The following is a 26,806-nucleotide window of genomic DNA, read 5'->3' as shown; positions in this document are numbered from 1 at the left end:
CCATCAGAGACTTAGAAAATTCACAAACACCTGGAGGTTGAACAACACACTCCTAAAATAAATAGTTTATAATGTAGAATGTAGGGGAACTAGTGATAGAGAGCAATTAATGAAGGTGGAAAGATAACCCAATAAGAACAGATCAGCTATCATGGATAAATTTAACCTTCCGAGAATTCTCAGGAATGACTATGGTTTGTTAACTTCTGATGGGTATGATAGGAGCAAGTTTACAGACTTGTTGCTATATTAGGTTACTTTCTTGGGGTAGAGTAGGAACATGTTGGAAGCAAAGTAGTTACTTTATGTTAATTGTCTTTTTCTTACTCCATTGTTATGGTTTGTTTGAAATGTTTTTTTAATGTGGATCCTTTTTAAAAATTTTTTTTTGATACAGTTAATTTAAAAAAAAGAAGAGTTAATTAAAAAAAATGAAAAAAATGCAGAGCCCCCTTGAGGAGCTCATGGAGAATGCAGGGGTGTTGGGCTTCCCCACCTCAATGGTTGCTGATGTGCTCACAGACATAGGAGAGTAGTGATGGGATGGGCTGAGCCCTCTACCATGGGTTTTGCCCTTGGGAAGCCTGTTGCTACAAAGGAGAGGCTAGGCCTCCCTATAACTGTGCCTAAGAGCCTCCTCCTGAATGCCTCTATGTTGCTCAGATGTGGCCCTTTCTCTCTAGCTAAGCCAACTTGGCAGGTGAAATCACTGTCCTCCCCCCTATGTGGGATCTGATATCCAGGCAAGTGAATCTCCCTGGCAATGTGGAATATGACTCCCATGGAGGAATCCGGACCCGGCATCGTAGGATGGAGAACATCTTCTTGACCAAAAGGGGGAAATGAAAGGAAATGAAATAAGCTTCAGTGGCTGAGAGATTCCAAAAGGAGCTGAGAGGTCACTCTGGTGGGCACTCTTACGCACAATATAGAAGACCCTTTTTCACTTCTAATGAATTGGAATAGCTAGCAGTAAATACCTGAAACTATCAAACTACAACCCAGAACCAATAAATCTTGAAGATGATTGTATAAAAATGTAGTATATGAGGGGTGACAATGTGATTGGGAAAGCCATGTGAACCACACTCCCCTTTGTCCAGTTTATGGATGGAGGAGCAAAATGGGGTGGGTGGGGGGGAGAAAAACAAAAAAAAGGAAGGCACCCAGTGTTCTTTTTTACTTTTGTTGTTCTTTTTCACTTTGGTTTTTATTCTTACTGTTTTTGTGTGTGTGGTAATGAAAATGTCAAAAATTAATTTTGGTGATGAATGTACAACTATATAATGGTACTGTAAACAATTGAGTTGTTTTGTATGACTGCATGGTATGTGAATATATCTCAATAAAAATGAATTAAAAAATTTCCTATTCATAAAATAATCTCCCCAATTCAGATAATCTCCCTAATTCAGAAACATTATCTCACCAAAGGAGTATTGTAGGACATAAATTGACTTGCCTGTGCAAGAAATACAAAATGATATGAGTCTATAATGTTTTGACAAAGTATTCACCTTAAATAAAAGTAAATAATCAGAGAAGTAGTATAGATGCAGGCAAATTTAATAAGACACTGATACATGTGATATTTAGGACACATCAAAGTCTTTTTATCATGATATTCTATTTAACATAGCTATTTACTGAATGACAAATGTACTATAATTCACATGTGAACTATTGACCTTTTTAACATTTTCTGCACCCATTTTGGAGGTGTTCAATAACAGACAGGAATGTTATGGCTAATAGAGAAACTATTGTCTATTCTCCTTAGATAATTCTCATCCCAATTTGGTAAAACAATTTCCTTTTTAGGAAGATTGCAGCCAACCAAGGATAGTTGGTTAATATGATGTATAAAACTTAAAAATCCCTAAGAGGGTCCTTCTTAAAACCTGCCTTTCCTGATAATAGGAAAGGTTTCTTTGGGGGTCATTCCTTGCAGATCCTTCTGAGTAATATAGGAGTATATAGACAATCATAAAAATTTCATGTCACTGAGCCCTACTTTTGCCTAGAGCTCAATGAGAATGAACTTTGCATAACCTCCTACTAAAGGTGGCAAAATTTTTCTGGTATCAGGTTAAAATCTGCCCCTTAATTTAGGGGTAGATAGGAAGACAATGCCATGTAAAACTTATCAGGGGTTCATGAGACTGAGCTGCTATCTTGCTGTCAGATCCCAAACTTACATAAAATGGTTGTGAACATATAGCAATTATCTTATTAGTTGCAGTCATTCAATGGAGAAGCAGTTCCACCTTCTGAAAGTGTGCTGATATTAGGGCCATGTCCTTAATAGATTCACTGCTAAAAAACTTCACTAATCTGATAGTACAAGAAGATTGCACAGCAATAAACTTTGGAGATTTTGGAGGTACAGTTAAATGACAGAGTACTACATAGGCATTAAAAATGCTGCTGCAGAATAGAATTTACTGACTTGGAAAGATATTCATAATACTTTGTTAAGTGGACAAAAAGAGTAAACTATATTTTGCCAGTGAGGATGCTTTTGGCTGTAAATAACAGAAAATCTAACTCAAACAGAATTCAAGAATGAGGTATAAACATAAATACACTTATTAGATTTACTAAGAAGTCCAGAGGAAGGACATTCTTCAGGATTGGTTGATTCATTGGCCCAAGAATGTTATCAAGGAATCAGGTTCTTTCTGTCCCTCTGTTCTGTCAGTAAAAATATCTCCTTCATCTTATAACCAGTTCCCCAAATTACTGTAAGGTAGATTCTGGAAACAACTGGGCCTAACTACTTGCTTCCTCATTCACATTTAAATGGAGAAGAGAATGGCTTGCTATCACTTTCTCTAAAGATTAAAGAGGATATTTTTACAGAAGTGTCCAGCAATCATCTCCACATATATCATAGGCTAGAATTGCATCATATGACAATTGCTATACTTAAAATTGGCAAGGAGAATGTGAAAATTTTTAGAACAGTCAGGTCTACACATTAAGCTAAGGTCAATTTCCCAAATCTGAGAGCCACTATTCAATGGAGAGAGGGGTGGAGTGTGTTTGCAGAGTCAAATATAATTTTTAAAAATCTCTCTCTCTTTCTCTCTCTCTCTCTATCTATCTCTATCAGTATTTCTATTTGTTTATGAACAGTCTAAAAGATTAAGACTGCAATATGGCAGGATCTGGGCAATGGAATTATGTTTCTTTCAAATATTCTTCCCTTTTCTTACCCATGTGTAATATTCTTCTATAAATAAGCATGCATTGTTATTATCTCTTTAAATTTTTAGCATGGGAAACTTCAAACAAATGAAAAACAAAGGGGATAGTATAATGAATTGCAAAGTATGTACTCATTACCCATGTTCAACAATTAACTTGTGGCAAGTCTTGCTTCTTGCATTGTTTTGTAATAAGAAAAAAGTTTATTTTAGTTAAAAAAGAAATTATAATCTAGTCATTTACTTGACATTTTCTCTTATCCATGGAATATGCCTTTAAGAAATCAATAAAATTATCAATTGCTTAAGATTCCCCTCAAATTGTGCCTGCTATATTTCTTTGAAAAACGGATTTTGCTCTCCTTCTGACTCCACCCATGCTTCTCAAAATTTTGTACTGCAGTACCACTAACATCAGGGAGAAAACACCTACCTTAGTGGCTTGGGATACAGAATGAAGTGGCTCACTAAAAGCATATAGTTATCTTGAAATCACATTTTTATTTTTAAAAATATTCAAAATTTTGTGTTTTACACTGTCTATCCATGTTTAAAAGAAATAGACTATGCTAAATTACTCATCCTCGAATATATTTGACATTGTAGGAAGATGCTCCATGTTGGTCTTACATCTCAGAGGAGACACCCTGGCAAATATCCCTGTGAAGACAAGGTCCCTGATTTCAGAGGTGCAAATATCCCTGTGAAGACAAGGTCCCTGATTTCAGAGGTGCAAATATCCCTGTGAAGACAAGGTCCCTGGTTTCAGAGGTGCAACCTCAACTTTTCTTCCCATTTAAAACCCTGCTTCTGCTCTTTGACTTTATTTCCTTGACTTTGACACTCCATTCTCTTTAAGGTCTTTGGCTTTAATTCACTCCCTTTGTCTTTCCACTCTGGATCTCCTCATGTAATGTGCCCTACTAGGAACTAACACTGTTTCCAGCCTTAGCCTGGCCTGGTACAGATCTCTGCAAGGGGATCTTGTATTCATAAACCACAAGTATTAAGGTACTTATTCCTTTAATAAATCTTTACTGAGTGCCAACTATGAGTCACGTCTGGAATTTAGCTAGGCTTTGGTGATATTGTAGTTCAGAAGATATGATCCCTGTCTCTAAGGAGCCTACCCAGTTGTGGGTGCATAAATGAGTGTACAGGCAGTTTTAAAATGATCTAGTATGTGCTATGTTAGATGGAGGACTGTGTCCTATGAAGTAAAGATCAGGTCACTTAAGTAGATCAGAGAAGTCTCCAAGAGTGTGATGCAGCATGATGAAAAGAAAGATAAAGAAGGGGTGGCTTGGTGGTAATTTTCTATATTTGAATGAAAGCTTACTCCTGTTCCACACCAGAATGGTTTCTTAGAAATGAAGGGATTGTCAAAAAATGACATTTAGTATAGGAGCTAATTTCCAGGGTTGCTTGTCACACTGGTATATCTAGAAGGGATGAGCATGAAAAGTTTGATTACTTGGGAGAGGAGGGTTTGGAGAGGAGGTATGGATTAGAGAAAAAAGTATTCCCTTCAGGCTGAACTTTTTTTGTTAACATCTTGCAAGTGTATCACGCATTTCCTTCAAGTCTGTGTACTTTTGCTTATGCTGCTGCTTCTTCCTGGAATGAACTTTATTTTTATTTTTAAATTTTTAGCCCAATTGCTTAGTTTCCTGGCTGCTAAAACAAATACCATACAATGGGTTGGCTTAACAACAGGAGTTTATTGGCTCATGGTTTCAGAGTCTAGAAGGTGTGTTTCCTCCTGGGGTCGGGATTCTGGCTGACTGGTAACCTTTGGGGTTCCTTGACTTTTCCATCACATGGCAATGCATGTGAAGGCATCTTCTTTCTCTTCTGGGTTCCATTGACTTCTAGGTTCTGGCTGCTCCCCATGGCTTCTCTTTCATGTCCAATATCCTTTGCTTATAAGGACTTTAGCCATATTGGATTAAGGCCCACCAGCATTCAGTTTGGACAAACCTTAACTAAAGACATCTTCAAAGGTCCTATTTACAAATGGGGTTACACCCCTACAGGAACAGGGACTGAGACATGAACATACTTTTTTGAGGGGCATGATTCAATCTCCAACCCTGGTAAAATCTTCATCATTCATGGGTCCTTGTCATTCTGTGAAATTTCTGCCAGGCCAAATTGCTTCACTCTTTCTGTTCCCTTAGTGCTTTGTTTCTATACTACACGTGGAACATCTAAGTCTGCTTTCCTGCTGGAAGTTTCTTGTGGAAAGAAATTAATTATCTCACATTCTAACCTGAGAACTGTATAGGTCTGTGGGTTAGGTTGACACTAATTTGTTTTATTTTCAGGTTCAATTGATTATTTTGATTATTCATCAGTAAAAGACTAATTTTCATAGTTATCTGGAAACTTAGCTTTATATTTTCTCCTTATTTCTCAGTAAAAGAATGGGTTAGTGGTGGTGATGGTGGCATTTTTTCTGAATAGGTGAAATATGCTGTGAGACTCATTTCCTCTTGAGTAACTCAGAAACAGACACACCCCATTGTTTTCCTCTAAGGTGGAGATAGAGCGATAGGCCTTGTGCACTCACAGTTCATCAGGGTTGAGTAATGGGGTTGAATGAAAAGACAAATGAAGAAAGGCTTGTGATTAACTTTTCCATGACCTCCTATGGAGGTGTTGTCCGGTGCCTCCAGTTATTTAAGCACGAGGCTGTTTTAGGTTTGGATTTCTTCTTTTCCAACTTTAGCCCTCCCTTCTCTTTCCTTTCAGGTATGTATCAGGCATAAAAATGCTATATGTGGTGATTCTTTATACTGGATAGTCTCCCTTTAATCTTTTGAGATAATAAATAAATGGCATGTCCATTTTGACAGCCTCTTTAGAGGTTCTGATTTTAATCCTTTGTATATCTTTTCCAGATATACCACATACCTTATTATCATTTGCATTTTTTTATTATAACATTATTTGGCCCAAACAAAGCAGGAGCCACTAATAAGTACAAATCTGTATTGCTACAGTACACTAAGGTTTGGGATGGTGATGGGAAGTTGTGACTTCCAGAGATCAAACCAGCCATGTTTGTGATTTTAGAGGAAAACCAAAAAAGGTGTTCACTTAGATCTAGTTGTAAAACAAACAGGACATCTTTTACAGAAATATTTTCAGAAATTCTGCATTTTTTTTTTAGTGCCTCTGCTGTACTAGGCATTGTGCTAAATGTTAGGAGGAATAAAAGATGAATAAAAACAAAATTCTCTCCCTAAAATAGAGTGCAATCTCAGTTACCTTTTCCCTTCATTATAATCAAGATCATTTAATAATGTCAAAACAGGGAGGCAAATGTGCCAAACACATCTTGCTAAAATTTATTTAAATAACCATTACTAGGTTATCCAGTTGAAGCACAGTTAATTTAGTACCACTTCAACCTCATTTAATTTGTACACTTCTAGTATTAGAAAATATCTTTTATACTATCACCCTTCGAATAATTTTCTTTGTTAAAGAACCTCTTCTTTCTCTTTTTTTAGAATAAGATGATGCAAAAAGCTATTGGTAAATAAATTAAAAAAGAAAGCAAGTAAAGCTTTGTATCTTTCATTTAGAGTTGAACAATGATGATCTATCTCAGGCAATTTGGATAATTTACGTATTTTCTCCTGTTTAGCTTTACAAATACAAAACAGGTGGTCTTTCAGGTTTTGAGTTTACTGACATAAAAATTACATTAAGACTAGAAAGCCACTAGTCTGGATATTAGAAGTGCAATATTACAGTGTGATCATTAATAGCCCAGGCTTTAATCTAGAACTAGACTGCTGGGGTTCAAATCCTGTTTAGCCATTTGCTAGTTGTGTTACTTTGATTAAGTCATGTAAATCCTTGTGTCTCTCTTTCCTCAACTGCAAAGTGGAGATAATAATAATATCAATATCTGCTATCAAGTCACCTGAGAGAGAAATGAATGTAGGGATTTAAGAGCAAACAGAAGGCCTACGTAGTACTGTAGAGTGAGAACTAGAGCTAGAGTGTGGTAGTAAAAAATTTTGGATTGATAATAGATACAGTAAATAAATGAAAAGAAATACTTCAACAAGTATAAAATCTTATAGAATTCAGGGAACATAACTAGATATATTCATAATTAAGATTATAAAATGTTGAGTGGGTCTTTTTCTGTTGCACATAATTCAAAAAAATGCTAACCAACCCCTCTTCTATGAAAATCTCCAAGGAAATGCCAAAAATTGGGGTATTATTGTCTGTTAGTTGTAAAACTGTATTTCTGGTTTTAACTATATGTATCAATATATGTGATTTTAGCAGAGGCTCACAATTGATGCCCAGAAATATTATCTCCAGCATCATGAAGTTATAGCACTTGCAGAACTTCTAATAGAGAGGTAGAGAAACAATCACATTTTAGCTAGGAAAACAAGACAAAGGAGAGTCAGTGACAAAGTAGAGACAGCTTATTCTCCAGTGACCCTTTTACATGATCTCCTCTTGCTGGGATAGAGACAAGGATTGATTAATTGTACTGAGGCTCTCTGTTTTCTCAGCTTAAACAAATTAAGGTGCATCAGTACCTTCAAAACATTACATGATGGGAGGAAATGGGCCAACAAAATAAGCAGACAAAAGACAACAGCTGTGTTTACCTAGACAACTAGTTCATTCACTAGTTTAACAACATTGGCCAGTCTGTAATGTACATCTCAAAAAATTGACCAATGAAATTAAGGGCATACAACCTAGCTATAACTTTGAAGGTTTCCATAAATTAATCATGTTATTATTTGTAGGCATCCATGTATTATCATATTCATAATTTGAATATTAGGCATATTTAAGCAAGGGAATACTTGAACAATGAGAAATGTCATCCCTGACTTTTTAGCCACCCTGGCAACGTACTATGCTTCCGGCCATCAGATGCCTATTGCTATGACATTGCTATGTCATTGACAAGTGTAGGAAGAACTGTGGGATAGTTTGTTGACTGGTAAAAATGCCTGTGGTCAAGTTGCTATTTTTCTGGTTACATCTATTGTGAGTTTCAAGTCCGTAAATATATTCCTCCTGACTCTGCTTCCACTGTTGCACAGAATGATATAATAAAGTTAGTCTTTCCTGATCTCATAAAGAAAGTTAACTTTTTGAAGACATTTTCCTCACACCATAGAGAATTGCAGAATAAAATTTATAATGTCACAAAAACAGCAAAGAAGAAAATGAATATTTGAATAAAAGATGAACTTTTTGCTCTAAGTTCCTTTTTATCTCTTAAAGATCAAGTAATTTAGAAATTATTGACTGCTTTTGCAGGGTACAACTCTATCAAATGATACTTAAATGCATGAACTGCTTCACTCAGTGGATAATTTAGAGTCTGATGTTTAATTCTCCCATCTTTTCCTCTTCAAATTTCTAAAAGAGTAAGCTATATCATGAATTTGATTATAAACACTTTAATGCCCTTTAAGCTGGTTAAATGAATGGCATTAATACAGGAAGGATGTATTCATGACTATTTTTTGATATTTTTTAGGCCAGTATCCACTTTCCTTCTATTTACACACATATCCTTAATCTCTTGGTTTTCTATAAACTGTAGCTTATACACATAGCTTTTTTTTTTTTTAAATTCATGAAAGCCCTCTAATTTTCTGCATCTATATTGGTTAGATATATATATCGCTAAGTATTACAGGACCATAGGACCATATAAAGGATGTATTTGAAATTGGAATCTGGATTTTTGGAGAGAAAAAATATCATGAAATTCTATTAAAATTAGTTTGGCAACTCTTGGCCTAAACTCTTCTTAAAGGCTGTACAATAGGAACAACTTAATCCCATAGCCTAGAGGTTTCTATTTCATTATTGTTGCTTCATTATTTTTTGTTTAAATTGTACTTTTAACCTACTGTTATATATTGAATAAATTTAAATAAATATATTTGCGATTCGTCAGTGTTAAGTGATCTATTGACCAGAACAAAAAGGGTAAATGCAATTTTGTCTTCAGCACCAAGTACTTCACACTCCAGTTTAAAGGCTTCTTAGGTTTCCAATTCTTGGTAGCCCTCCCATGTGTCAACACAGATCCCATCTTCTGCATCTGTTCAGATGAGCCATGGGCTAAATGGATGTGTAGTATCATTAAGAAATATTTATTTGTTTTCTTTATGGAAATTTTTAGGACTAGTCACATACATACCACACCCTCTTCCCTCTTCCTTCCATGCATATTTTTGAGCACCTATAAATGCTAGGCATACAGTTCCTGTCTGTTAGAAATTTTCAGTCTAGTGAAGTGGGAGATACAAGAAAACATAAAATTCCAGTATAGTGTGGTAAATATTATGATACATGAGAGCACTGAGGAGACACACCTACTCTAGTTATGGGGATTAGGATAGAACACACTATTTTTAAATAAGACAATTGTGGTTTGTTGTTGACTGATATGCTTGCCTACGGTAATAATGAAAAAAATACTGTCTCAATTGGGGGTTAAGTTTTATAAACAACTTGACTTTTATTGAACAATGATATAATTTCAAGATATTAGTGGTTTTCTAATTCCTAGTATATTTTCAACAGCTGACTTATAGTTAGTAACAAAGAAAAACTTTCTCTAGATGTATGGTACAGTGCAGAGAATGTCAGATTAGGTAGAAAAAATTTATAGTTGTTAGTAATAGCTTGGCAGTTCATTAATTTTGATGAAGTCATTAAACTGAATTAAACCTCACTTTCTTCACTAAAAACATGAGGAGCACATGGTTTGTATGGTGTGTGAATATGTCTTAATAAAACTTCATTAAAAATAAAATGAATAGGGCCCAAGGAGGAGACTCCACATTGGTAATGAATCTATGTTTTAATCCTTGCTATTTATTGCCTCTGAAATACATTTAAAAGTCAGTTAATTTAAAATAAGATTTTAATGTTGGTCAAAAAGAGAACACCAATTGAAACACCTCACATAAGTGTAAAATCAACAGCTGATCCAAAATGCACATAGAAAATGTGAAGCCTGTTGTAAAAATGCTTAATCTTGCAGCAACACCAGTGTTTGCGTTTGTTTGAAAAGGATTTTAACATATTGAGTATACCATGATAAAGAAGAGTCTATGGCAGTAGATAGATTTAAGATGAAGGTAATTAGATGACATACTTTCTAAGGTTCCTACCAGCTCTGAATTTGGTGATAGAACAGAAATCCTAGACATAGGTTGTTTTGTTGTTGTTCATTCTTACTCATTCAGAGTTGTAACTGTGTGACTTAATTACCATGGGTTGCCTAAAATTTGCTAAGTACTTTCTCCAGCCACCTGTATGTAAGGTTTAGACTTTTTAGGCTCTCATTTTTTTATATTGCATGCACTCTTTGCCACAATAAAGAAACTCACCCTCACACTCTTAAAAAAAAAAAAATGAGAAGACTGAACAAGATGATTTAAAAATTTCTTTTTAGATTTAAACTTCTGACTTTTCTAAAAATGCTGGTTTACACCAGTACTTATTTTTATTATCTTAAGACAATAGCCTTCAAGTTCCCACTCCTAGAAAGTGCTTGTAGATTATTTATACTCCCTATAAAATTTGTCTTTGTCTTGCCAGTCACACAACCAGTCCCCACTACACTAGCCAAGACTTGTCAGACTGGTTCTATTTATATCACCAGTGACTTCTTTCTTCATCTCTATCCAACCCACAAAGTCACTTTTAGAGCTGGGATGCACACACTTGATCATAGAACTTGGTCTACACAGGTCAGCAATGTATCGGTGAGTTCCATTTTCCTTTCTATCTTTAAGTGACTTGTAGTTTAAAATGGCATAAGCCACACGAAGAAATGTGTGGATCTCCTATTTGTTTCCTTTACAATATATATATAATTACTATATATATAATTTCTTTTTGAGATTTTTACATGAAATTATGTCAAGAAAGAAATATGTATTCTTTATGTATTACTGTTCCTTGCCTGCTCATGCCCACCCCAAGTTGTTTTCCTATATGTTTTCAGAAGGATTCTACTAAAGGTAAAGGTACATGTTGTTTGACACTTGTCTTTTTGTTTGTTTCTTTGTTTCAAGAATATTAGAATATGCTGCTAGCTTGGGCTTCATTTGTCTTAATGAGAAAATATCCTTATTTTCAAATGTATATATGAGGGAAAAATTAAGCTGAAATCTTGTAGACCAAATTTATGTTTATTTCTGAAATAAATACTTGATTTTAAAGAAATTATAGATGTTTTGAATGAATAAGAAACAATTTAAAGCGTATGAATAAATTATTATGGTTGCTATTTAAAAATAAATCCTGTGATGTATCTGGTAACAATCAACTTCTCTAACTTTAAGTCATAATCATTTTGAGGATGTTTTCTTTCAAAGTTGGAAACTAAACAGTAGGAAGGTTTTAGTATACTGGTTTGGACTCTGAAAATAATTTTGTCTTCAAATTAAGATTTTATTTTCTCAGATTGATATATTAGCATATTTTTTTTTTTATTAATTTCTACTTTGAGAAGAAAACAGTTTGAAAAACATAAAACATGCAATGGAACCTGTGCTTTTCATTTAGCTAGGGAAAAAATGCTTAGTTTCTGTCATCGATAGAGATAAATTTTGACATAATTATTATATAGTTTATGCTGTGAAAAGTTCTTTATGAGAAGTTTGTTTCCTGACATTTAGTGCTCTTATCCACGTGTTAGTGAAGCAACTAAGCACCTCAGACACTACAAAGTGAATCACACTTCTTAAGGGTCCCTACCTTTAGCAAGAATCTCTTTTAAAGTCACGATTGTTTTGTGTATTACTCTTTTTCTCTGCATTAGCTTTAACAATATTGCTATAGAAAACAGTGCTTCAAGAAAACTGCTACCAAATTCAACTCACTACATAGTTTACAGCCTTGTCCATGCTAGATCTGAGTGAGTCTAGAATTTGATTTTAAATGTGTAGAGGAGCTGGAGGACATGTGAGGATATTTGAGTGAGTTTCTCTGAGTGTAGTCTCTACTCTGAGGCAAAAGTTGTGCCTGTTTTTTTTGTTTTTGTTTTTTTAAAGTTGTGCTTCAGAGCAGATGGGAAGTATCCCTGAAGCAAAGAAACACCTTTCTGGTTGTATTGTTAGCATAACTCTGCAGCATATCTATGTTTGCAGAGGCCTAGATGATGTTAGAAGGATGGGCTAGTGGGAAGGGATTATCCTATGCACATTTGCTGGAGTAAGTCTACCAAGAATGCTTTGAAGAAAGACATGTAGTTAAAATACCAGGAGATACATAGACAACTTCTCTTTAAGGACATTGGTTTATAACTGGGAAGGCATATAAGACAGGTGGGAAAGTTTTTTAAATGGCATTTTGCTTCCTCTTTAGCCATATTTCTAATCACCCCTCCCCTACTTCACCTGTTCTAAATGAGGACTACTTTTTAAAATTTAGGGGTGAGAAGACATTTGGAACAGGTAGACATTATCTTCTTATGTTGCCATTTCCCCCAAACTAATATTTTATACTATTATCTGAGCATGAAGAGACCAACGCATGAATTTTATAAACACATACACACATACACAAACAAAGCAGAAAGTTAAAGACAACTTTACCAGAAATAAGTTTATGGAGATGAGGTTTGGGAAGAGAAGAATATCTATTTATTGGTTATGGGGATGTAGGCTGACTATAATTGCCAGCAACCACTGGGAAGAATTACAGGTAAGCAGTTAGAATTACAGGCATTAACATCTGTACACATTTAGATTGATGAAGATGAAATGAGTCATACTGAAATGAAACAAAATGGACAACTTTGATTTTTACATAATAGGGTATCTCTGGAAGTGTGGCCCACGGACCCCCTGCATGAGACTTACCTGAGTGCTTATTAAAATAGAGAAGCCTAGCTCCCATCTCAGAAATTCTGATATATCTTTGGTTGAGGCATAGGAATCATATTTCTAAAAGTGATACATGGTGATTCTTAGTCACACTAAAGTTAGAGTAGAAAGCAACTTATAAGAATGAAAGAAACTAAGGCATCCGTGAGATAGGTCAATTTTGAAAAGAGGTAGTCCTTTGTTTTATTTAAATTGGCATGATTATTTCTCAATGGGAGAAAAGAGTACTCATTTAAGCAACCTAGTGATGATTAAAGAGGAAAGGATAGTTTCAAAAGGTATGGGAAACTGAAGAGAGGGTACAGACATTATTTGGGCAGTTTGTGCCAAACAAAGAAGGGTGGTCTTTTTGGATCTTAAGAATCCATTTGTTCACAGGGAAAACCTTGACCTAATATTAACTAGCAATGTCACTCCCTGAGATTAGTCAATAGATAGATGACGAAGGGCCACTCTATTGAGGTTTAGGCTCAGAGCTGCTATATGATCTTGATCAAAGTATTTAACACTGGGTCTCACTTCTCCTTCAGCCAACATCATTCCTGGTACATACATCTTTTTTAGCAAGTTTTCATTGTCTACTAAGTCTTGTGTGGAGGGAAACCATCTGTTGAACTTTTAGTGTGAATTTTTTAGAAAAAACTATCTAATTTAATTTTGGCAATACCTGGAGAGTTATTTTCACCATTACTTTAAAAGAAGAAAATGATTGTGGCTCAGATTGTCTAGGGTTCATTAAGTGTTGGATCTAGAATTTTACTCTGGTCTTTCTGACACTCAAGTCCATGTTCTTTTCACTATAAGACATTGTCTACCATGTGTGGGAATCTAAAAGAAGTGTCTTTTGGAAAGTTTACACTCTAATAGAGAAATGGAAAACATGTAGACAAAGAAACATCATCTACAGATTAATATGAAATAATGCACATATATGTTGAGGGAGTAGGCTTGCTATATAATTTTACTTCCATTTATAGGTTTTTAAAGCATTTTTAAAGCATGTACTGATTGCCTTTATTTCATTTTCTTTAAACTGTCTTTGTATGTAAACAAAATAAGCGTGTAATCTAACTTTACCACACTATCTCAAAGGTGATCAATAACTTTAAGAGAATAGCACTTCAATTACAACAGCACTGTTTCTAAAGAGAATTATGTTTGCTATTGTTTTGAAAATCAAGTTCATTTTAGTGCAGGATTCCGTGGAACTAATCCATGTATCTGTAATAACTACAACTATAACGGACCTTTGTTATTCTTCCATTATTGTTTATTTTCCTTTGAAAACATGTTGTTGCTTCAATATAAAGGGAATAAACAGAAACATTCAAGTAAAATAGTACCATCGTGTGCTTTGACATCAGCACTGGGATTTCTAAGCATGCCTGATGGCTTTAGTCCTTGAGAATGGGGAGAGCTGAGCAATTAGGGAGCAGGTCTTCTGAGATGGTAGCTGGTGAAAGGGATGCTCTGGTTGTATTTCACACTTTGTCTAGACGGAGTTTAGAAGAACTACACTAGAAAGTACTTAAAGCATACTCCCTTGGAATACTCTTATTGAAGATAATGGGTGAATATTGTGAAGAATTCTCTCACAGATTCAGGAGAAATTTAATATGTTTAAATGAGTGGGTTATAGATTAGGGAGATTTCTGGGCTTCCGAGACACCAAGTCATGCCAGAACCTGCAAGCCTGATCATCTCCCGGGTGTATACATGGCCTGTGTGGTTAGGCAATTTCTGAGATTTTTAGAATAGTAATTTTAAGATGACAAAACTAACCTTAGGGGAATTGAAAGTGGCATACAGGTCCCTTTAAACTTTATCCTACAACCATTTATCTGAAAATGTCAGATGATATATCTTTTTTGAAACTGCAAAAGCAGAGACAAGTACTTTGCTTAAAGTCAAGCTATGAGTCACTGTAGGTCAAAATGATAATAGCTATCATTTGTTTCATATGTACTATGTGTCAGGTACTGTTGTAAAACATCATGGGCATTTAATTTTTAGAACAACCTCTAGTTTAATATTATGCCCAATGTACAGATGAGGAAACTGAGGCTCAGACAGGTAAAATTATTTGCCCAGGGCTAGTAAATGACATAACTGGGAATTGACCCAGGCCTATTCTACTCCAAAGTCTGTGCTGCTAATCACATCCCTATCCTGCCCTGCAACATCTTTGTCTAATAGATGGTCCTACTATTATGCTAATTTAGCTGTCTTATGTTGAAAGATAAAATTTATATCTTCAAGGAACTATGTTATTTAATGGATAATTTTTAAAATAGATCTTTGAGGCTGCTAGACAGGAAACATTGCTATTTGCATTTAAAAGGAAAGGAATAAAATGCTCAAAGATTAGGTAATTTGCGTGTGATTACAGGAATGGGTGTGAGTAAATAATAGAGTGAAATCTGTCCTTCCAGTTCACCCAGATACTAAGTCACAGGCTGTTAAATTGTGGAGTTAAATTAGCACAGTTGACTATATGACCCAAGAAATAGTGTTATAACTATTATCATTTGAACTTGCATAGAAATATATGATTCTTTAAAATTAGTTATTGCACATTAAAAGCCTTTCATGTCCTGTTAGTGAAATACAGAAAGGATCTAAACAGTAGGAATAAAAAAAATTCCTGAGATAAATACACACACACACACGCACATGCACAAACATGATTCCAACATATATTTTCTTATTTGCTACTTGCCAGCAACACTTTGAGGGAGATAATTTTAATATTATCATGATTTTACAGATAAAGAAACCAAAGATTAGGAAGCGTAATACTTCCAAATCTCTGAGTTAGTAATTGATAGAATTGAGGTGTGAGCTATCTCTAGCCCCTATAACTTTCCAATACTCCTGCTGTCCCCATACCATGATCATTGGAATCACTTGTGTTCCCGTGATTAAGCAGAGATAATTTTCCTTGACTTTCAATTAGCTTAGTCCTAGTATCTCAATTTTCCTGATCAAGAAAATACCAAGGATAATAAATGAATATATCTAAAATATTTTGGACCAATCTTCCAAACCATGCAGCATATTCTGCTGTTATTAAGCTCTTGGGCATGTATTACTGCAGTCAACAAAAAAGCTAGATATGGGCTTCATAAAAGAGTCCTAAATCCCTGTACTACTTTGTGATGGACAATTGGGAGCTTCCTGATTCATATATTCTTAGATCTGGATGGATCCAAAGATGAATGTTTTTCTACATTTTCTTGACCAGTTTAATCCATTTTGCACAGAAGGTCAAATGTGAACCCCTGATGCACAGAGCAGAGTTGCTGTGTTAGAGTGGGGCTGAGGTTTAGGAGCCTCACCTGTTCTACTTTCTCCTCATCCTCTCAGGCACACATGAAGCATCTTTAGGGATTTTTTCAATACACTTTAAAAACAAATTAATTACTCATTTTGAAGGAGAAAATGATGACAATAGTCAATATTTGTTGAGCATGTACTCTGTGTCTGGCATGGCTTAAATTGCATTATAAGTGTTATTTCATTTAGCTCTTAGAAGAACATTCTGAGGGCCTATCATCATCCCTATTTATAGATGGGGAAATGCAGTCTTGAGAGAGGTTGAGTAACTTTCTCAGAGCCACCTAGCTAGTGAGAAGTAGGACTAAACCCATGCTGTTTGACCCAAAGCCCAGGCTTTTGATGACTAAACAAGAGAATGGGAGTTCCCTGCTTAAACTCATACAGCCTGTTACAAGGAAAGCCTTGATTAGAACCTTGGTCTCCTGATTTATAAGTATTAGATTTTTTACTTCTATAGCAAAATTACCCTGCCAGAGCAGGTTAAGTAAACGTATTTTATCATCTTTTTCTGATATAGAATCTACAAGAGAACAGTATTTTTTAATTTCTTCTTTTCCCAGAAATACTGATATAAAAATGGCAATTTAACTTGATTGCAACTAATCTACTTTAGATATTGTAATAATATCAAATTTTGTTGTGAGTGACTGGAAGCCCAGAGTAACAATGACTTACACAAAATGGAAGTTTACTTCTGTTTAATGTAAAAGAAGATTGCAGGTAGGCAGGTAAAACCTGATAGGGACGTTCACATATGAATCAGGTAGCTCCCAATTGCCCATTACAAAGTCAGTGCTAGGATTTAGGACTCTTTTTATGAAGCCCACATCTAGCCTTTTTGTTGACAGCAGTTAATATATGCCCAAGAGCATCTTAGGAATCTAGGCTCCTGCTATCTTGCTGTCCCACCATCATGAATATATGTCTCCATAATTATGGTCCAGTATGGCTTCCTGAGCTCCTACTAACACATCTATATCCTAGCTATGGAACACACATCTGTATTCTAGCCACCAGATTAGAGACCCTATTGGCCAGAGCTTATTCACAATGTGACTCCTATGGACAAAGGACACTACTCTATTTCCCAGGTGACCACATACCCAACTAAAAAGCAAGGCTTGTATTATTAAGGAATAAGGGAAGCAACTCTCCAAGAAAGACATGCTGAGTTTGAATGGTCAGTGGTACAACTCATTGTCATGAACAGTAGGCAGGTGGATATATGGATCTGAAGTTGAGACAAGTGACCTGGGTTAGAGTTATTGAGTTGGTAGACATCAGTGTCTAGATATGAACTATAGCTATGGAAATTGTCAACTTAAAGTATTTGGCTCTTTTGGGTGAAATAATACCTTGTAATTTTATGGTATTAAATTGCACAATAAATTCTCTTACACTAATATGAACTTGAGGATATCTTACCATATGTTATTTTTAAAATTACAATATATTAAGGTATGATGAAGTCAATTTCACAAATATTGTGTTCTACCCGAAAGTTGAGACTCAGTACTTCCACATAATACAGGTCAGTAAGTGGGGCAGAAAATTCATTAATTGAGGAAACTCACATTTGGAAGGATCATATAAACATTAATAGGGTCCATATATTTCTCAACTGTCCTCATTGTTAAATTAACTCAGATAGAGTTTTATTACACACAGACATTTCTGGATCATCTTAAAGATTCTTGGTGTATGGCTTACAATACTTGCCAGGGAAACAGAAACTTGGAGGACATTGTACGATCTTAGCATGGGTTCCATTGGCATGTTCTGATTTTAAGAGTCATCAGGGTCTAAGTATTTTGACTTATGATGCAATGGTCTTGACCCCTTGAATTTCCTCATATGAGTGATACTTTGATATTCCAAATGGCTTGCTATCCCTTAGTTTGGCCATTCCAAATTATCTGGTATGGTAGCTACCAGAAAAAGGGATGCATTTGGACAATTATGTGAAAACTGATTGTTTAAAGAAGGCTGAATTTTAATTATAATTAATATCAAGCACTTACTAGGTTAAAGCCTGAAACATTTGCTTTGGAGCATTACTATCATTCCAATATCCATTTTCTTATTTTTTTAACAAATAAAGAAAATGAGAGAATATTCAATGTCACAAAAGTTGGTGGATATTAGAACTTGTGCAGTATTGAATTTGATCTCAGATTTAGTCTTTGTTGGAAGAAACACCAAGTCAAAGGTCACCAGCTTTCCAGTTCAGAGTTATTTCAACAATATCATGCCAACTGTCACAGGAGGCCTCTAGAAAAAGTCGTAAGAAAGATTTGGCAGGAAGACATCTAACATAACAAAAAGTTAGCAACCACAATGATGTCTCTAGCCCAGGATTCTCCACCGTTTTTATTCTGAAAGACTTGCAATGACATATTCAACACACTTTCTGTTAATTCTAATTTTTCTTTCACACTTTTAAGTGTGTACAGTTCTCTGTGGTTGGCTGCAATGGCATCCCTTCTCAACACTGCTGCTTTTAAAGATGCTTATGCAGGGCATGCTAATTTGTTATCTCAAACTGGAAAGGGTTTGAGGAAAAGAAAGCAAATAAATCAGTGAAATGTAAAGCTTATAATAGCTCAGTTTATAAGTCTATAAACCTATACCTAATTACTTAGCAATTTACTTAACAGGTTAGTACTCCATCTATTTGTGATTGTAAATTTCTAGAGGTCAGGCCAAGTATTAACCTAAAGCTTGGTTTGTAGCAAGTTGAGAACTTAATAAAGACCTTGATGATAACACAATGGAGATCAGAGACATTCTTTACTGTTGAGTTGCCATTAATATTTATATAACATATGTACCTAACAAAACCTGGTGATATGATATCAAATGCTATCTTAATAGCCTCCTTTAAAGTTGGGGGATGAAAGATACTATACCTTGAGCTTTATGGTTTGTTAAAATACAGGCATGGCTAAGTTATGAGTTTGGCATATGTTAACAGTTAATAAGTGGTAGGGTTTTCTGTCACTAACAATATTTACTAAAGGTTTACTGCTGAAATTCTATAATTGTAACACTATATATATATTATATATATATAATTGTAACAGTTCAGTTTTTCTGCCTACCATTTCAATAATTTTTATATAATTGTAAGTGAAAATAGCTTCTACAGCTATTTCAATAATAATTAGAGAAGTGTTGTCAGATATTTAAAAAATTATCACAGAGCTTGGTATTTAAATGATTTCACACTACCTCCCCACCTCCTCCCACGTCCCATAAAATTGCTATTACTGAAATGTAAGTGATGCCATTTGCCAGTATTGTGGGACATAACCATGAGTATTATGAAACTAATTTTTGTTTCAATACTAAGAATGCTGTTGAAAATATAGTTTATTGCATTATGTAGTATCCTTTTTTTGTGAGGACCTGAAAGAACTGGATTGCTGCTGAGAAGTTGGTCTGTTTTTATCTTATGGGTACCATGAAAAATGTCCCTGAGCAAGGTGTGTTTCTTTGTTCTGCTTTGCTTAGTTTTGTTTTTGAGTTGGCTACAAGAAAGCTACCAAATTTGTGTTATGACTTAAGGAAATTTGAAAGTGGGAATTATTTAAGTTTTGCTTAATTTGTACATTCATAAATTTATTTTAATATCATGTATTACTAGTCTATATTTCTTCTAAGTCACCTTAAACAAATCTTGAAAAAAGTAGTATTAAATAAAAACATGTATAATATAAACAATGAGTTGCCCATCACTTGTCTTGGTGCTGTAAAAAGAAAATGGAAACAGCTGTCTGGTAATTAGTCTACCACCTTGTTACAATTGTAACTTCTCTATGAGAACTATTCATAATTAGCACTGTAAAGAATGCACACATTGTAATTCAGTTCAAGGACCTTGCTATGTTATCAGACTATAGATGTGTTCTGTATATCATTGGACAAGATAGAAATACGCTATTTGCATTTTATAGGAGCATTTTGCTAGTATTACTTACCTTTTTTTAAAAACAGCAATGATCCATGCACACGTTTACAAAATTTTAGTTCCACTTTGAACATTTTTATATTCTTGTTCTCAAAAGTATGAGAAACACTGACGGTCTGATAAATGCCTGCTGGTATGAGCTTTCTATGGAGGAGAAAGCATCCAAGTATTTGTGTGGATAGGACAAACCTGGACAATCCTATGGGCTAAAGAGTATGCTAGTGCCAAACACGTAATAAATGCCAAATAAATATTTACGAATTCATGTTGTAGATCTTACGCACTGACTTAGGGAATTAGCAATGTCATGAGTTACTATGCTGTGTTTTCTTTCTACATATGCCCAAATAGTATGTGTCTTCTGAAATTCATGTTTCCTTATCAGCACTTGTCTATTGGCACTGGGCTATGATAACATTTGTATAGTAGACAGACCAAATGCACATTTGGAAATGCATGTACTTTCAATAGAAGAGAAATAGAAGAATTAACCACAAAACTGCGTTATTACCTAAATTATTTTCTTGGAAATCAGACTTTACTTCATTAGTAATCACAATGTCTGACTTGTCTTTCCTTGTGTGTAATATTCCCAGTTCTTTTCTAAGGACTAAGGTGGCCCAGAAGTGCTTTGAGAGAGATCAGCACCCACACTGGGGCGTTGAGAGATGGTATATCACATTTGGTTTGGACAGCATTAATTCAGTTCACTCTGTGATCATTTCTTGAGCACATGGTCAGAGGATACAGAGATAAATAAGCCTTAGACCCTATGCCCAAGTTGTTCAGAAGCTGTACTTCAAAGTGATATGCAGGAATGAGCAGATCTGACAAGTAGAGAGGACTCTTTGTACTTTGAACTGGCTCCTAGATATACACAGGTTTTTATGATGCAAGCAAAGAGCAGACTCTTAAGTTACTCCACACAGGAGGCAGCATGAGCAAAGGCAGAGAGCTTGAAAGCTGGTGGGGAAGAAAGGGATTGTCAGGCTAAGGGAGGCAGACTTGGATTTCAAGTAGTCTGAGCCCGTGCTATACCAGATTTAGAAAGCTTACAGTAATGGCATGACTCATCAACTGGGAAAAACAGAAGAGAATCCTGTTATCAAGGTAAAGGACAAGTTTTAGTGAGAGTTGCCAGAACAAGGTCAGTGACAATTAGATTGGAGACAGACTTCATGAGATTTGCCATATGGGTGAGTCTAGTAAATTAAAAGATCATTATAGTTTCCCAATGTCATTAGCATTGACTTGTAGGCTATTGCTTAAGTCAGAAGTTGTAATTTATGGCCCGTGGACCATTTCTGGCCCACAACCTGTTTTTGTTTGGCCCTTGAACAAGAATGATTATTTTTTTTCCTTTTTAAATGGTTGAAAATAAATGAAAAGATGAAAAATATCTCATGACAATTGAAAATTATATGAAATTCAAATTTCAGTGTAGAGACATGAAATTTTATTGGAACACACCCATGGTCATCTGTTTATGTATCATCTATGGCTGATTTTGCACTTTAAGACAGAATTGAATAATTGGCGACAGACCATATGGCCCGTAAAGCCTAAAATATATACAATCTGGTGCTTTACATATGCAATCTCGTCCTTTCTACAGAAAATATTTGCTGATCCCTGGCTTAAATACTTGATCATAATGCTTCAGAACCACTAACTTTACAGATATTGTGCACAGCTCATTCCAAAAAAGCTGAGGTGGACTGAACTGGTGAAACTGATCTGAGAGAATATCGGTTCCTTTTATGTCTATGAAGAATGAGCAGAGTTTGTGACACATTATTAATCAGCACATGGTGTTGGTGTTGTGTATGGGTGCTCGCTCAGGTACTTTTCTTTGAAGGCACCATGAGTCAATTTATCATTCTCCAGTGCTTGCCATGAGGTTCATTTACATTAGTACCTTTTTTCAATTGTCTTATTCAGCACTATTCTTTAAGATGACACGTTAAATGACAAAACAAATGGCCTCTCTATCATAATGCAACCCTGGACACATTACTTGTCTTTTAATGATTTGGGGTTAATAAATATGTACCCATACATTAACTGCAATATTCCTCTGATTTGTCACTGTCTAACCACACATGTCTATGAATTGAAAAAAGTCATATAAAGAAAACAATTTGACATCACTGAAGTTAGTAGAATTCAAGCAGTCTGTCTGAAGGTGATTTTAAGTGAGGAGGTACAGATGAGTTTCAACAGGTGATAATGACTGGACACGGATTTATGTGCAGGTGTGGGTTAATTACATAAGTGTCTGTTGATTTAAAATCTTTTCATTCCTCCATTTACTAAGTTTAGAGCAATCCAATTTTGAAATTTCTGAGATAACCACTAAGAGAAGTAGTTAAGAAACAGAGAGAATCAGTTTGAACAGCAATACCCTACAGACTGGGAGGGGAAAAGATAGTGTTTCAAATGATAAGCATCTCAGAGATGTTGTCATTACAATATTATTAATAATTAAAACAATTATGATGATAATGATAGTCCTGCTATTTGTACAATTTTTCTACTTTGGAGCCCAAAGTACTAAAATATTTTATAATTTTTATCTCTACATAGCTTGTCAGGTGGTATACAGAATGATTTTTGCTGTTTTCCATATGGAGAAAATAAAAGGGAATTGAATTTACTGGTACAAGACTATACTATAAATAATTTGGTGGCAGAAACCAGCAGCATATTCTCTCTCTTTTTTTTTTTTAATTAAATTCAGTTTTATTGAAATACATTCACACACCATACAATCATCCATGGTATACAATCCACTTGTCCACAGTATGATAACATAGTTATGCGTTCATCACCACAATCTATCTCTGAACATTTTCCTTACATCAGAAAGTACCAGAACAAGAATAAAAAATAAAAGTGAAAAAAGAACACCCAAATCATCCCCCCATCCCACCCCATTTGTCCTTTAGTTTTTATCCCCATTCCTCCACTCATCCATACACCAGATAAAGGGGGTGTGATCCACAAGGTCTTCACAATCACACTGTCACCCCTTGTAATCTACATTATTATATAATTGTCTTCAGGAGTCCAGACTGCTGGGTTGGAGTTTGGTAGTTTCAGGTATTTACTTCTAGCTATTCCAATACATTAAAGCCTAAGAGGTGTTATCTATATAGTGCATAAGAATGTCCACCAGAGTGACCTCTCGACTCCATTTGGAATCTCTCAGCCACTGAAACTATTTCGTCTCATTTTGCATCCCCCTTTTGGTCAAGAAGATACTCTCAGTCCCACGATGCCGGGTCCACATTCATCCCCGGAAGTCATACTCTGCGTTGCCAGGGAGATTTACACCCCTGGGAGTTGGGTCCCACGTAGGGGGGAGGGCAGCAAGTTCACCTGTCAAGATGGCTCAGTTAGAGAGAGAGAGGGCCACATCTGAGCAACAAAGATGTACTCAGGGGGAGACTCTTAGGCACCATTACATACAAGTTTAGACTCTCCTTTGTGGTAATGAGCTTCATAAGGGCAAGTCCCATGCTCGAGGGCTCAGCACATCAAACCGCCAGTCTCAATGTTTGTGACAACATCAACACCAGTCCAGGTGAGGATGTCCAACACATCCGCACCTTCCCCCAGATCCTCGGGGCTGGGGAGGGGGAGGCTGTAAATATATTTTTTATTATCTGCCCAAAGTACTCTAGGATGTGTCACTATTTCACTCCAGCCTTTACTAACCTACCGTATCTCACTTCCTATTCAAAGTTCCAAGCAGCATATTCTCTTAATTGTTTATTCAAAGTGTTTTTGACTGGATTTTTTTTTTCCTCTTAGTCCCATACTATTCCCCTTGTCTCCTAAACCACCAAAGACTGAGGGTCACTAAAATAGTTGTGGAAGGCTGGGATCAAGAAAGGAGGTTTCCACTGGTACATTGTACAGGATGAGGATGGGATATCCGTGAAATGACATACATAATCTTCTGTGATTGTTTTTCCATTTTAAATAGGCTTCTCTTTTCACTTAAATTCAAAAGCTATGCATGTTTTATTGTTTAAAAAAAATCTGCTTCAAAAATATTTAAACAAAAACAAAAGTTTCTCTTTTCTTTCTGCCATTCCACTCTTTACTATTAATAATTTGGTGAATCCCCTTCTACCCATTTTTCTGCATACAAACACATGGAGTTTTATTGTTTACAAAAACTGGAACATAGAATGCATATTATTCTGAAACATTTTTTCATTAAAATGTATAATTGTTATTTTTCATGTTAATACATGTAGATCTATATCAACATTTTTACTGGCCACTTTTGTTTTACTTTTTGGTCTTGAAAAAAACTATTGCAGAACAAACGGAACTTCTGTCCTATGTTTTGCAATTCTACATCGTGATTATGTACTTTTGATACTTTGTCATGTTTCCAACATTTACAAATTCATTTTCTTCATCTGGTATTTTCTGCGATTAGTTGAGAGAAGCCCTACCCTCCCTTCCTTCCCTCCCCCTCGCCCCCACACCCACGGCAATTTTGCTTACGTCTGTTGTACACATCTTTCTTTTGAAACAGATGAACAGCAAGCATTCAGGGATCAAGAGATAGGAGTCAGGTTTGAGCTTCTTACTCACGTTTGCACATAAAAAAATATAACCTCCTCCTGGAGAAACCTTTTTATAGTGCAGTAATTGCCATTCTAGGAACAGGTGTTTGGAATCCTACTCCAGGGAGAATTGTGCATGGAAGAGTTTGGAGAGGAGAAGATATTGTTTCCCTGGCTACAGCCCAATGGTAATATCAAAGAACAAGGGAGGATACCAAGTAGAGTCCCCAGAGCCTTCAGCAGGGGAGAGTCATTTAGTGATGATGCCACCATTGTTTGTGACAATGTTCCCTGCAGAGCCAGGGATGTGGCAGTGATGTGGCAGGGACCAATATGATAATATCATCACTTCCGGGTCCCTTCATTTTGATAAGCAGGGATTACTTATTGTGAAATCTTTGCAGTTTACAAGTTTTCATCTCTATGATCTCATTCTGGGTCTCAGAATCAACCATGTGCTTTAGAGAGGATGGCTATCCTGCCCCTATTTGACAGATGGAGAAACTCAGAGTTTAATTGATTTGTCCCAAGTCACAGAGCTGGTAAGGAAAAACTGGACTTAGAATCCTGTTTATTCTGATTCAACACCTAGTTCTCCCTCCTGGAAAACCCTATACCTTCCTCCTGGTCTTCACGATGAAGTGCATGTATGTTACTGACACTACTCAAGAAATTAAAAAAAAAAAAAAAGCATCATCTTCAAACTCCTTAGCCAACTCAGATTTACTATTTCATTTTCTGTAGCTTTTGAGTTTGCTTAGCAACAAGGGAACAGCTACATTATCAATCAAACAAAACCAGATTGATTTTTTAGTAACATTTTTGGAGGCAGAACAATTGGGAGAGTTTGAGGGAATCTCATGCAGAAAGTATTTACTGCAACTCAGATGTTAATATTAGCTGCAAAACTCAGCTCTTCAGAAGACAGCCTCTGGGTATCTGTCTTTTTTTTTTTAATAAGATTTATTCACACAGCATACAATCATTCAAAATATACAATCAATTGATCACATTATCATCACATAGTTGTTCATTGATCACCCCGATCTTTTTTTTTAAACATTTTCCTTGTACCAGAAAAAGTGACAATAAGAATAAAAAAAATAGTGAAAAAAGAACACCCAAATCATGCCCCCCCCCCCACTGCAGCTCTATTTTTCCTTTAGTTTTTTGCCCCCATTTTTCTACTCATCCATCCATACACTGGATAAAAGGAGTGTGATCCACAAGGTTTTCCAAATCCCCCTGTCACCTCTTATAAGGTACATTTTTATACAATTGTCTTCAAAAGTCAAGGACACTGGGTAGGGGTTTGATAGTTTCAGGCATTTACTTCTAGCTATTCCAATACATTAAAACCTAAAAAGCATTATCTATACACTGTGTAAGAATGTCCACCAGAGTGACCTCTCGACTCCATTTGAAATTTCTCAGCCACTGAAGCTTTATTTCATTTCATTTCATGCCCCCTTTTTGGTTGAGAAGATGTTCTCAATCCAACAATGCCGGGTCCAGATTCATCCCCAAGAGTCACATCCTGCGTTACCAGGGAGATTTACATCCCTGGGAGTTAGGTCCCACATAGGGGGGAGGGCAGTGAGATCACCAGCCAGGGTGGCTTAGTTAGACAGAGAGGGCCATATCTGAGCAACAAAGAGGGATTCAGGGGGAGAATCTCAGTCACAATTATAAGCAGGCATAGCTTCTCCTCTGCTGTAGGAGGCTTCTTAAAGGCAAGTCCCATAATAGAGGGTTCGGCACATTAACCTGCCGATCCTCAATGTTTGT

General features: G+C 35.7%; 2 protein-coding genes across 2 annotated transcripts in view; both read left to right on the top strand.

The window, feature by feature from the left end:
- The window catches only part of LOC119530298 (UDP-glucuronosyltransferase 2A3-like), a 352,297-nt gene that overhangs the window by 247,053 nt on the left and 78,438 nt on the right, over positions 1-26,806 (top strand). The gene's annotated exons all lie outside the window — the stretch shown is intronic.
- LOC119529472 (transmembrane protease serine 11E-like) overlaps positions 3,934-26,806 on the top strand; it is a 71,648-nt gene continuing 48,775 nt past the window's right edge. The window contains exon 1 of the mRNA XM_037829918.1: positions 3,934-3,980. The gene's annotated coding sequence lies outside the window, so the exon portion shown is untranslated. The remainder of the gene's footprint in view (positions 3,981-26,806) is intronic.

Source organism: Choloepus didactylus, chromosome 3 (assembly GCF_015220235.1).
Source record: "Choloepus didactylus isolate mChoDid1 chromosome 3, mChoDid1.pri, whole genome shotgun sequence".
Taxonomy (NCBI): domain Eukaryota; kingdom Metazoa; phylum Chordata; class Mammalia; order Pilosa; family Megalonychidae; genus Choloepus; species Choloepus didactylus.
Note: the sequence above shows the minus strand (reverse complement) of the source record. Positions and strands in the feature narration are given on the sequence as shown.